This window comes from Lingula anatina, chromosome 2 (assembly GCF_051362555.1).
Source record: "Lingula anatina isolate TDL-2025a chromosome 2, LinAna3.0, whole genome shotgun sequence".
NCBI lineage: Eukaryota > Metazoa > Brachiopoda > Lingulata > Lingulida > Lingulidae > Lingula > Lingula anatina.
This window is the reverse complement of record NC_141768.1, coordinates 37,448,759-37,461,733: the sequence shown is the minus strand read 5'-3', so window position 1 is coordinate 37,461,733 and position 12,975 is coordinate 37,448,759. Positions and strand designations below refer to the sequence as shown.

Here is a 12,975-nt window from a genome sequence, read left to right as displayed (position 1 = left end):
AGATAGGTTGATCTAACTATGGTATGGTCTCTCCCAGCAGACGACCAGAATACGAAGGACTGACGATAGGAAAATAATGCATATGATGAGTTCAGTTACAAAGGTGGTGGCCGGGGCAAGAGGGGTCGGGTGTGTGTGCTAGGGGATGGGGGAGGGGGGGAGGGGTGGAACGTCTGCCTCATGACAACAATCTCTGTATTGACCAGTTGAGTGAACCCGAGATATGTGGGGCAGTGATGTTTTTTCTAGGCACTAGTTATTGGGTTGGCAAAATTTGACTGGCTTTGAATACCTTAGACTTTTACTGAAGAATCCATGTGTATAAAGAGTTTTGCATCAGTTAGTTTTTATTTAACGTCTAATACACCATTAGAACAACCCAAGTTAAAATAAACTGTAACATTTTGTAACATGTTCCGCTACTATAGGCAGCAGGCAGTATACATGTAGTTACTGCAAAAATATAGGATTCAGAAGTTAAGAGTATTTCATACTTTGATATTCAAACTGAGACTGCGAATGATATTGTGCGCCAAGAGGAAACATGAGAAAATGATGATCTGACACCATTTGATGCGAAAAAAAGGACATGGTTGGTGCGCACCCAGTTCCGATGATGTGACATGATCTTGTTTCACTACTGTATTTGGTGTAGAGTATGTTTTTAAGCATTCAAAATATTGTCCAATGATTAAGAATTTTTCAATTTGTGTAAATCAAACGAGTTATTCCATGGACTGACGTAAAAGGGATTCATGTTTGCTGTATATGGGCGAGATTTTTTTCTAGTATATACATGTACACTGTAGCAATCCTACCCATAATTAAGTCAATTGAAATATAATGAGTGTCACTTATTCCCAAGAAATCGATCAATTGGATTGATAGTGAATTGAAATGCGGAGACGCAGTCATCTTCATGGTCACACTTAAATTTACGGCAACAGGGATTTGGAAGGAATGCGATGATACACGCTTCAGTCATAGCCATTAAGCTTGTCACATAATCTGGGCCAGCTAACGTTAACGTTGAGATCTGTTTATACCGTAAGAATTCCTGATTCAAACTACAAGATGTTAAATTTAGTTAATCTAGCTTTTCAAAAATTATCCAATCATCATAAGTCACCTTATGGTCAATTAGTCAGATCATTAGTTTCATTAGTTTGATAAAATTCGGATAAGAATGCAATAGAAAGGATGTCCCAAGACCAGCGCCCAAGAACTGTTCCAGCGGCAATTGCGTTGGTGGCAAGTCTATGTTCTTTCCGTTATGGAAGTCAAGGTGAAATTCTAACTTGATTTGTTTCTGAAATCAACGCAGGAGGTAGACTGATGGCACAAGTCTCCCGGGACCGGTGACTCAGTTAATGCCGTACATGTATGTCCTACGGCCGTCTACATGTATACCGTCTACCGCTGGGCAAAGTAAATGCATAAAAAACAAGTTATGTGGATCATCTAGTGAACGTCAAATTATATCGCGTAAAGCAAAAAAGCTGATGATACAATTAAAACCGGTTGGAGAAAACTAACTACTCTTTTATATTTATTTACCAGTTTGATGATTTTATTTTGGAACTTCAGTAAGCTTCAGTAATAAGTTAACAAAGATATTTAAAAGTTTCATTAGTTTGGTAAATACAAGTGATCAAATGTTTTTTTATCACAAATTCAGAAATATTTCGATGTGTAGTTGAAGAGCATGACCGATGGCACACCGAAATATCATTTGTGAGCAAAATTTTTCTTAGTTTGTAACGAAAAAAATTTACAGGTCACTCTCATATCATTGCCCCCCTTGGAATCATTTCAATATCAGTTTCCATTCTTCACGCGCACTCCTCCAGAGATTCAGGCAAATTTAATGCGTATACTCCCTCAGTGCCTGTAACACCCCGAGTGTGGCATTGAATGCTATCCAGCTGGTGACCAGGAAGACGGTCAGGCCAGTGGAAATCAGTGTCGTGAATCACAGTGTAGGCCAGCAAAATTGAGTCCCTCTTAGTTTCACAAATTCCCAATGGTGAGGTGAAGTTCATAGTTTTGCATGGTTACCCCTATAAGGACAAATCGGTTTCATCGTGTAAATTGCAGCATTAGATGTAATCTTGGGCCTCATGTAATCCTCCCTTGAAACTCGTCGTTATGGGGTTATAAACTCCGTGTTGCCTTTGTGTACAGTATGTATGTATGTATTGCCATCCTATACACAGCAATGGACATTTTGTACTTCCATGCAAACATATGTAATTCACAAATTCTTAAAACATTATTTGATTTGATATGATTTACTTACATATATAGGGCATATTTCCCCCGTCTTTTGAATATTCAGTGACAAGCAAACTAAAGTCGCTCAAAAACAATTAACTGCTCTATACAGAAGGTTATCATAATTTTTTACAACGTTATACTTGTTGGAGATAAATCAAAAAACAAAACCAGTGACGATTAAATTTTCAAAGTGCGTAAAACAATTCCACAAAAGGACGTTTTGCATTATTGACAGTAACGTATGTTCCTTTTTGGGGTTAGACAATGAATTATTTTTTTTTATTCATGGTTCCAGGAGAGTGAAACTTTGATACAAACTTCTTCATGTGGGAACCTAAAATAATCAAACAAAGTTTGCAATCTGTGCACTAAATGTTTTTAAGAGCACTCCTGTGACCTTATTTGCACCTCTATATTGGGTTTGGGTCCTATGACATGACAAAATGATAATGTCCTCAAAATACGATTTACTGTTTTGCGTCAATGTATTGTCCGTGTAACTTCACCTGAACACATTCCGGAGAAAATATGTATTTCGAAAGAAAGGAGTTTGTTTTTCTTAGGTTTTGATTTCATTCACATAAGTGTCATTATTTAAAGAAAAATGAAAAACAAGCCCCGAACTCTTTGAATATAGAAGTCAATGAGAGAATATGATCTGTATATTATCAACTTAGCAGTTGAGCGCCTTTAAAAGACCCCGTGGAAATTAGTTTTTCTCTGCGACAAAACGATGAAAGACCATGTACACTCAATATTCTATTTTTGTTTAGTAAATGTTGATTTTCCATGAACGTTGCTCTTTGCTAGAATAGGACAATAAGAAAATGCTACATCGAATAAAAGATTTTATGCTGTTGTTGCGGTGGATTGAAAGCGGTGAAGGAAGCTCCTTACTTTTAAGAAAGGACGACGAAAAGGTTCCCATCAGCAGATTATTTTTACCATTGTGTCGAAATGTGTCTCTGCTCATGTTTACAATCCAAACGAGGTGTTTAAAAACAAGTCCATGTAATTTGTCAATTAAAAACGGTGCGCATTATCTAAGTGATCGCAAAGCAGGACAGTTTCAAGCGTCTACACCCTGGCCACAAAACGCCGGCGCTTTTGTTAAAAACCGCCCTGATAGCACCCGCTATGTGTCTTTCGTAACCAATACTTGCGTGGGTAACTATGTAACTCAAAGACTCTCTTTGTGTTACTTCCTGTAATGGGGACGAAATATGACACTTTCTACAGGAACCTCAACAAAGTCTCTTTTTTTGTTAGTTGGCGACGTTAACAAATGCCAATAGAAAGTGTTTTAGCTTTTTTGCTTTGGGCTTTTTGTGTTTGTGTGTTCGTGGATACGATCTGACGGTTCTTATTACAGTTTTTACTGTTTTGTTCGTCATTGGGTTCGTACTGGATTTCAGGAAGGATTAATAGGAAGACGACTGAAAAGGCTATCAATCCACCAACAAAATGTCTTAGTAGACCCTTAAATTTATTCAGATCTGAAGTTGACTCCAGAAATTGTTTGCTGAAAGCTAACTTCACCATCTACTTCAATCTGTAGGGGTCCTATCAATAAAGAACAAAATTAATCTGATATTCCGAAAATTGATTTTATATGTTATACATCTTTTTCGGTGTTTGTGAAATACACAAACGTATTGGGAACTTGGGAAATTAACCTGTTGGAGCATTTACAGTGTGTAAGCCCGCCATCGGAACATTCTTGTGGGCCTTATACTAGAAGGCCCATAGCTGTTACTTGACTGAGATCTTGGCGCAACGCCATCATTGAAACATTTCTCATTCTATTTACATATGGTGACGGCACATTTGCCCCCCCCCCCCTCTCCTGGTTTTATCTACCAGGAGAGTCAAATTGTTGGAGGATGGTGTCAGCCTGACCTTGTGAGACTGTTGTTTAATAAATGTTGGTCCGCAGGGATGGTGAAATGGTATTCACTTCACTGATTAAATTGTTTATCGCGTAATAATCTCTCTGTGGAAATTGATTAAACGATACAATATCAGTAATTCACTTGACGTAAGCTTAAGTAAGATACAATATCAGTTACTCATAGTTTCAGCATCCTTTCAAAGAGACGTACCAGCACTAGTAAGCTTCAGCTAACCTGATGGTATGGGAAATCAAAATCGATTGTCTATCGCTCTGATTTCTGTAGCCAAAACTAGTAAATGATTATATCGAAAATGATTATGGCCATTGACTCATGGTTGCATCTGACTTCTTATAAGTTATTACCCAGTAATTGCACCTCGTTGTGCCATCGAGTCTACCACGTTGCTACAGCTTTACAACGTGGTACGTAATGACTAGGCAGTACCTATGCGGTCGCGACAATGTGATACCTTGAATGTTGCCTCTTTTTAGCAAGCCAAAATTGGAATGGTTCGAAGTAACCTTTCCTGCTATAATACCTAGTGCACTTCTAAAAAAAAAAAAAAATTCACAAACCCCAGTGCAAGAATAACTGGTACAGGATGAACCGTTTCCGTTTTCTAATTTCTTTGAAATTATCCTATAGATGTATATACTAGTATACAATTACAACGATTTAACTTGCATTATTGCAATTTATTGTCGTAACAAGAACGGGTATGGTTTATCTTTTTGACGTGATAATAAAGGTGACTAGACTGCCATCACCATTTCCCAAAGGCGATTATAAAAGAATGAAAAAAGAAGAAGCGATTCCTTAATATGATATGTAGACGTTGTTTTTGCCAAAGGTTGATAAGTTTTCTGGGAAATGTACTGTTTTCGATGGCATTATGCAATTCCTGGTGGTCCTTGCCTTGATTGAATTTAATTGATTGACTTGATTAATTTCCGACAAGACATCACAAAGCTTAGTGAAAATGCCAATAGCGTCGTTCATAGTAATACCTCTTATCGTGTTACCCAGCTTGCAGTAAATGACAAACAATAATTCAAGCCATTGAAATCTGTCACAAAAAGAGCGTAATACAAGCATGGTAAAATAAGGAAGGACTTTGATCTACTATTGAAAAAAGCTGCTGGTTGCTGATTAGTTCCTGCGAAGACTGATATGGCGCACTGGGCTAGTTTGGAATTATATTACAATATCCGTGCTATAAATCTAATATCTACTTACACATTCCATTTAACTTGACGGGTGTATGCTTGGGTTTTTATTTCCATTTTCTCACAAAAGGTCCTTGTGAACTGTTAGGTTTATAGACAGTCAACTGGAAATTTTCTAAAGCTTTTTGATCGAACTAATTTTAGTTTTCCGCATTTCTAAAGATTACTAGCAGGAAAACATGCCACACAGGTCACTGAACAATCAAACAAACCTTCCATTTTTTGGCTAAAAGAACACTTATATTTATTTTAAAGGTTAAAATATCCAGTCACATATCTCATCTGAAAGGCCAATTACAAAAAATTGGAATACGTAGAAAAATTACACAAAGCAGATATGTATACTTATCAATTTTAACGTTTTATTTATATTGATGTGCATAATGATAGCCAGATGTGATGACAACCAGAACATCGTGTTCGAAAGATAACACACCTGGACAATGTTTTATGATCTGCGAACATTTTAATGGTCCTTTTTGACAATAAGTAGTACATGGGGGAACATCTTTCTGAGGACAATTCGCTATTTTTATTTCATTTGGTCCACGCCGTGTCTAGATTCAGAAAATGCACTATCCTGGCAGTTTTGTTGCCTGACTACCATTACTTACTAGTGGGTATAGATTTACAGGAATCTACAAAGATTAGTTATGTTAGTTTAAATTACACATGGCTTTGTGCCCTATTTGAGCCCAAATAGATTTTAAATATTTTTATTTCTTGGTATATTTATTAAGTAAATATTCACGGTTGAATCTCTTTTGGACTTCTTATTGATACACGAATTAGTGAAACTGGTTTTTACCTACTTAACTTTGTAAAACTTGGGAGGCCGTTGCTTTGAATATTTCCAAAATGTCAATTCTTACTGACGTCAAGTGTTGGGATTAAATATGACAGCATTCGATTTTACTGCGTTGTCATACTTTGTTTAAGCGGCATGTTAGCCAAATGAAAATTAATCCAAGTCATTTGACAATTCTCTTTTAGAAAATCCTTGTTAATTGTTCTGTTTTCATTACCCGATGCTATTCACATTTAGATATTGACGACTTAGAGGGTCTGAAAATTGGCTTACTTTATGATTTCTTTTAGGATAATTTTACATGATTTTATTTTCTCAGTCATTTGCCGGAACCTATTCACAAAACGACATATCTGTTACATGTATATATGTACGTGTTCCAGTTCCTTGTTGTTTTGAAATAAAAATAATAAATTCATATATTTCAACATCAAGCTTTAACGTCGTTTTGCCGTTGCGGTACCATTTGAGAGCTTTAAGAGCCCGTGTCCGTCATTTTACAACAGAATCAGTTGTCCAAAAATATTATCAGCTTACCGATATTGACTTATTTTGAAACCCAACTTTTCTTTTTCAAAATGTTATAAATATATAAAGCAACATAACTTTGATGTATATATCGGACACATTCCAAACTGATTTCGGTTTTAGACATTACTTAATTTCTGCATCTTATATAATTCCAGTGCGCATTACAAACCTAAAACTGCAGTTAAATTTCGTATTAAGGAATGTTAGATAAATTTATTAGTTCAATTTTACAACACTTTCATTTCCGAAGACCATTAGTACTTTATTAGTACTTTATTTCAAACAACAGTCAGGACAGTTTGCCTTTTTCATCATTCATTTAGCTCATCAGCGAAAAAAATAATGAATATGTTACATTTGCTGTAATTTGATTTACTGTTCTTATCAGCCAAATCAAAGAAATGCACACAGATTTGCTTAATACATTCATTTGTTGAAGATGCGACATCTAAATATCTTAGTGTGATTAGTTTAGCCAGTATTATACTATCATTTACCGATAAAAATTCATTTTGAGAATGGAGCGAATGTTTACACACAAAAATCGAGCATAAAGACAATACTAAGCAGGGAAGAACAGCGGCTCTCCGCCATTACAACTATATGTTAAGTGCTTTTGCGATCTTTTAACTCAACCTGTTTAATTTATCCGATTGTTAAACATAGCGCCCTTGAGACGTGTTGGCCGACAATGGCGTGCTCTTTAACCTAAGAATACATGTGGGAAAGTAGTCGATCGAAATAGCCCAAATTAGATATTGGCGCCTTTTCCAATCGCGCACACAATAATGCAATGAGGGCATCGGTTCAGACAACCCTATCTTACACGTTCTTGCGTGGCTGTGTGAGTACGTGTGAGAGAGTTTCAGAAAAAGAAAGAAGGCTAGCAAATATGACCTTGAATAGATAGACTTCTCTTATATTTCTCAAATTACGGACGTATATTGCTATCTAATAAGGGTATTATGTATAGAATATATTATGTATTAGAATGCTAGTGATTGAAACCGGATTTTTTCCCTATACACATGTTAAATTTAACCGAGTCTTTTAAGACTATGTATGTTTTTAATTGCAAAAACTTAGGGTTTAAAGTCGGCTTTCTTTGCTGTGAGCCAATAGTTGCAAGACTATGGTTAGTGTTTTGAACTGTTTCATAAACTTGAAAATGTACGAGGCGATCCACGCAGTATAATGGGGACTCCGAGAGAGAAGGGCAGGCAGACTACTACAAGTAATAGCGGATCACTTCGGCCGCCACATTGCAACCCTATGGCGATTACCCGCAACCAACGGCGAGAGTATGTCAAATTTGTTCTCCAAGCGGCTTCAAACCCGGTGTAAATGGATGTTAGTGAGAGATAGCTCAACCCACTCTGAATTTTCTTACTTCTCAGGGGCGGATCCAGGATTATTTGAAGGGGGTCCGGAACGACAGGCCTGGGATGCGGCCCCGACTTTTTTTGTGGTGTTTTGGAGAGCAAATAGTGCCCTTTGGTACAGTTTAGAACAATGATTTAGCCATCCAAAATTCTAATTTCAAGACAGGAATATTGGTGTGATATATTTTTTAGAAATTGAAGGTGGGGGGGAGGGGTCGAGACCCCCCCTGACCCCCCTCTAAATCCGCCACTGCTTCTACCACCGACCATCACTATCACTGCCGCTTGCCCTTGTTCATTTGTGGTTATTAACCTTACTCTGTGGTTTCAAGGTACCTTTGGCCCTTGCGTGCAGCTGTTACTATTAGTCAGTGTGGTTCGTCTCATAGAATGTAATTATAAATGATTTGCTTCAAGTTGATTCTATTTTTTGTTGAAAATATATCAAACATGAGTACGAAAAAGTTTCCAGGGCATTGATGATAAAGAGGGGTTGCGTGTAGGCGTTATTACACGTTAATAACCCACAATAACCGTGGCATTCTCTCCTGGTCCCTTGAAAGAAGGCAATACAGAAAAACATCGAGCATTAGAAGGTGTACCACGGGCGACACAAAAGCTTATACGCTCGACACATATATGAAGTCTCGAGTTTTTAGCACCCTGCTGGTAATGACCCTTCTTGCATCTCCATCCAGATTGATGGTACTCGCATAGGGCTATAGCTACAATGGAAGTCGATACATTGGTGTAAGTTTTCATTAAAATTTATTCAAATAATATGTAGGGTTACTCATCAAACACCTCTATTCTGTACTCTATCTTGGTTTTAATAACCCAGTCTGAGGCTTTATTTAGCTATAGGGCGTGACCCCTCTTTATCTTTGTCACAATACACAAAGGAACACATCGCAGTATTGGGTTTAAACGCAAAGCTATGCTGACTTCAGACCCAGCCATAGTTCTTGTTTCGTGACTCATAATCATAGTTATTAATCAAAATATGGCCGTGTTGTCAAAGCATTACACAAATCTGGGTAATAGCTTAGAAGGTTGCACTGAATGAGGTTAAATTCGATCCAAATGTTAACGTTTATGGTACCAATTGATTGCTTGCAAAAATAATAAAAATCTCTTTATGATAGAATTACCCAGTGGCCAATTATCCACCATTTGTGTTTTAAGTTAAAACATTTTGTCAATAATTGCCTACAAAAATAACAAAGTCGTTGAAGAGTTAAATCTCTTTTATTTCATTCTTATTCACAAATATTTTTATTCCATTGATCGGATTGAGTATTGTATTAAATACCTCGTTACATACAATAATTATCTCGCTACTTCACTCTTGGCTTCAGTCATTTGTCGATCTATGTGAATAGTATAGTGTTTCGTACGACTTTTGTGTAACATGATTGAAAACTTTATAAATGTGAAATTTTCATTCTTTTATGATACAATAAATGTCTGCCTTTTAACAAACTTGAACTTAGACACTTGCTTTGATCCAATCGCTAATGGTTGTGATTTTCTAATTGTTTAGGAAAGATTGAAAAAACTAAAACAAGTAATTTGACCTTCATTTGACCCACTAGTAACATCGTATTCCCAGGCTCCAAAAATCCAAACGAGTACGGTCGGTCGATATTAATCACCTATCGATCTCTATCTTACATCTTACGTTCATAATGCTATGTCGTGATCGAGGGAGTTATGAGCCATTAAGCAATCTTCCCAAGAAGAGAGGAAAAGCTTGAACGCATTCATGATAGCCCCAACAATTCATTCTCACTCTCTCACACACACTCTCTCTCTCTCTTATTCTAAATGCTCAACAATAACTCATGGGTCCATGCAATGTGTAAAAAACATACATGTTTCTTTTCGTCTGTTTATGGGAAATCTATACCTATAAAGACATAACACTGCGGAGAGTCGACAGAGCAGAGCAAACTTATATTAGCAACGTACTCTTAAAGACGCCAGTGTTCTGTCATCATGGTGGGATGCAGAACGATGTTTAATTGGTTAATTTTAACCAGATTATGATCATGCAAAGATACCAAACTGAAAAATTGTATTTTTCCTTTTTTGTTGGCCTCCATATATATATATGGTATAATCCTAAGCCTCAAACTACAGTGCTTCAAAATTGAAACACCTGTTTTGGGTATATGTATAGGGTTGTTTTAAAATTACTTTACTTGATGAAAATCGAATTCTTCATGTGCAGATGACTTTATATATTTAAGAAGACTAAACTGGTTTCAATCGGAACGCATCTTTTATTTACATGATGTGCATTATGCAGTAATAATCGTGCAATGATTACGACTAGCGGTGGCTAATGGAATTATGCTTCCATATCGTTAAGGGTCCATATTTGTGTGATACTTTAAGTGACCGCATAATTTCCGCTTTCTTCTGTAATTAATGGGTAACATTTCCTACAAGTTTTGCAGTCAATTACAACAGAGAAATGGGACATATTTGCAAATCTTACATCAAATGAGTGTATTAATGTTTATTAATGTGCTCAATTATCTGTCGGATCAGTCCCACTGGCATTATACACATCACATGATTGCTTTATTGCGTATTTTAGTTGCAGTTGAATTTATTTACATGCTGCAGATGGCTACAGTAAATGATCGTTTCGATATGCCAATATTTAAATGTGGGGCAATTTCTGCAAAACAGGTTTAGTTCAGGTGAGGCGTTATCATAGCAACGTGCGTTCAAGATACGATACTAGCGTGTGCACCTTGCCTTCGCAGTCCTTTGAGAGCACTACTTGACATGCAAATGGCTTTCTGAAGCTTGAACTCCAGAAATCAAGAAGTAAATAACACGCATAAAATATATTTCTTAACAAACACCGTTCTCCCCCCACGCCAAGAAAAAAACAGCAAAAGTTTTTAATTGAAGTGGTATCTTATTAAACTGTAAAAGATGTCTTTTTAGAACGCTTGTATGTATGGCAAGATAACGGCTTTTGTTTTGCTGTGAAAGATAAGTATTATTGTGCCAGTCAGTGAGGTTTGGCAAGGTACCGCGCTATTCCCTCTTCCTAAAATCATTTCTGATGGGAAATGTTATACAAGCATTAATGTAACGGCTTACTGCCCTTGGGAAGTGAAAAAGTGGCCTACAATCTACTAATGCATGGCGCCATAAGGTTGTTCCATTTATGTTGTAATTGCCTTTGGGAATTTTGTGTAAAAAGTGCTTATCGGTTCATATAATCTTATTCATTACAAGTCTTAAACATGTTAAAAGTTGTGTGTGTGTATGTGTGTGTGTGTGTGTGTGTTCAGGTTAAAACCAAATGCATATTGCAGGGAAGGTTTCTGTGAGGCACAGACAGTTGCCTTCTCCCTCCGTGCCTTTCAATCTGCTCATGGTTGGTCGCCTGTCTGTCTGATTGTCTGTTTGAAGCATTGTAACCGTATACAAAGGACATATTTGTTACCATAACAAATGAAACGGTTGTTTGTCTTTAACATGAACATACGAACTGCATTACTGGCGGGACCGAAAGGTGGTAACGTCACGAAATCATGCTCACGCCGCCGTCTGTCTGCCTTCCGGTCGCACGTGACATCCCAGTGGGGGAATTTTCATTTCAATAAAGCAAACTTACACATTTCCATATCTAGCTAGCTATGTAGACACATAGTTATGGGAATTTGATATGGACATTACACGTGCTTAAATTTCTTTACGCTGGATTTTAAAATTAGTTGTGTTCTTGAATATTGAAGTGATTGTTTGAAATATGAAGCCATGCTCAAACTGCATGATCCGGCCGCCGTCTACTGTTCACATGTGAATGACCCAACCGATAGTCGTCAATACCGGAGAGCGATAGATTGTTTTTGGTGATAAATGTTTTATAAATGGGAATTTTTATCTATCTGCTGTCTTTGAGCCCCATTATTGTGCCTTTAAACAGCATGGCATTTGGCTACACCTTTATTCTACAAACAGTTTATATTGAAACGAGACACCTGCTACCAACAGTTGATAATCTGACCTAGTCTTCTGGAAAAAGCTGTTTTCAGTTGAGGTGAAATCAATCCATGTAGTTATTCTTAACATTGATAGTATATAATCTTCCAAACGTTTATATTTTCCTGTCCCCCTCCCTTTCCTCTCTGGATTATATTTCAGACATATACCTCATATATGAGATGTTCTATTATATGTATATATTCAAATCAGGCGTTTAATCATACAAAAGTTAATCTTTTACTTCTAGTCGTTTGACAGCCAATGTTAGGCACTCGCAATCAGGCCTAACATTTCATGTCGGATAAATGCCTTATCACGGCACACACGACAATAATTTGGTAGGTTTGACTATCAATTCACATGACAGATGCATGACATTTCAGATATTTTTCTCTTGGTTGTTTAGCGTTGTATACTACCGTTTTCGGATGTAAAACCATGATAACGGCTTATATTACGTACCTGAAGTCAATAGGTATGTCTTTAAAATTACATTCAATTCGACATAGAAAGGGCTTTTAATTTACTTGATTTTCTTATTTCCCTTTCACAGTAAAGTCAATGGAATAAAGAAAGAGCTCTAACAATGCTTAAAACTCAACGGATATAGACTTCCTGTAAATGATTTTTTTCAAGGTGTTATTCGGATAAGCCAGACTGAAATCCATAACAACATGTAAACGTTACCACTTATTATTAGACAGATCATATGAACTGTGTTTTCCGCATATAGAGAACTGTTTACTATTCATTAAAATATCCATTCGCAACTGAAAATCAAAACTCACGACAACGGGTCAAGGTTATCGAGAGGTCAAATTGTGATGCGAGTAATCTCCTTA

The 12,975-nt window shown here is 36.8% G+C and overlaps 1 protein-coding gene across 5 annotated transcripts in view; it reads left to right on the top strand.

Moving 5' to 3' along the window:
* LOC106179104 (neuronal acetylcholine receptor subunit alpha-5) overlaps nucleotides 1-12,975 on the top strand; it is a 54,291-nt gene that overhangs the window by 11,625 nt on the left and 29,691 nt on the right. The window lies entirely within an intron of this gene.